This window comes from Pygoscelis adeliae, unplaced genomic scaffold, assembly GCF_000699105.1.
Source record: "Pygoscelis adeliae isolate BGI_AS28 unplaced genomic scaffold, ASM69910v1 Scaffold14, whole genome shotgun sequence".
NCBI classification, from domain to species: domain Eukaryota; kingdom Metazoa; phylum Chordata; class Aves; order Sphenisciformes; family Spheniscidae; genus Pygoscelis; species Pygoscelis adeliae.
Genome location: NW_008825109.1, coordinates 17,078,440 through 17,079,622, shown reverse-complemented (window position 1 = coordinate 17,079,622; position 1,183 = coordinate 17,078,440). Strand labels below are relative to the sequence as shown.

At 38.7% G+C, this 1,183-nt stretch overlaps 1 protein-coding gene across 1 annotated transcript in view; it reads left to right on the top strand.

Annotated features, from left to right (window-relative positions):
• APP (amyloid beta (A4) precursor protein) overlaps nucleotides 1-1,183 on the top strand; it is a 185,283-nt gene that overhangs the window by 182,097 nt on the left and 2,003 nt on the right. The window lies entirely within an intron of this gene.

Sequence of the window (1,183 nt, the reverse complement as noted above, 5' to 3'; positions counted from 1 at the left end):
ATTTCTTTTTTTAAGTGACAAATAAAAGAACATCAAGACAGAAGATCGCTCTGAGAGGAGCCATTTTCTGGTGGTACTGTGGGAAAGGTGGTCCTGTGGTATAAACTACCACAATAAAAGAACGGCTGCAAAATAAGCTGAGCAGCCTGCATTTGTCCCAAGCGTGGAAGAACATACCTTCAATCTTTCTCCAGGGTATTGGGTAGCAACTTCCTGAAGGTCATAGTCTGTCCTCACTAAGCTGAGTTATTTCCAGTATTGTAGAGTAGATTTAAAGTGAGTTTCAGACATGAGTACTTCTCCTTTGCTTTTTTATTAGAAGGTCAGAGTAAGTTAGCCTGCTCTATAAGGCTTCTTGAGAGAATACACTTTCCATTATCCAAAAGGCTATTTTTATGCTAAAAGTAAATGGCTGTTTTTCCTAAAGGTCACTACTTACCAGAATCCACAGGAAAATGTTCATACCTAATACTTCAGTGTAGAGTCTTAGGCACCTTCCTGATTTTAAATTTTTGACAATGTAAAATTCACTTTTTACCTTTTCTTTTAAGAACTGTCAAACACTAGAGATATCAGGTAGCAAATGAAATAGCTGACAAGCTTAGCTCTGTTTTCATAGGTGGTTAGCAAGATAGCCAGGATACAATACGGTAGGTTTTGAATACACAGCAGCTATTGAGCTCATACAGCAGAGGTAAAATACCTAATCAACACTTAGAGACTGTTCTCGCCCACTCTAATTTGATGGCGTTTCATATTACTGTATTGTTCAGTGAAGGAAGAAAACAATTTGTGGAGCAGCAGGTATTTAATGGAGAAGTCTTGACTGAGCTGTCTTTGTGTCTGTCTTTCACGTAATCGAGAAAGGTCAATTTTTGTTAAGTAGAAATACTTAAACCAGTGCAGACATGTCAAGCTTTTTGTCACTAAACTGAACCACACTTGATCTTGAAGCCAGAGAAGTTCTGTTTCTGTGAGTGCAATGGGATTTTTTGCTCACCTTGTGCCTGGCTACTCTGGCATTTCCTTGCTACCCTCATTTTATTTTTTCCAATTAGTTTTTCTTGGTCTTGAGACCACAGCATCTACAACAGATCTGAGAGCACAATACGGACGGAAGGCAGCCTCAAGCTACTTCCTTCAGCTTTTTAGTGAGCTTTTTCTTTTCTTTTGAGATCCAGTT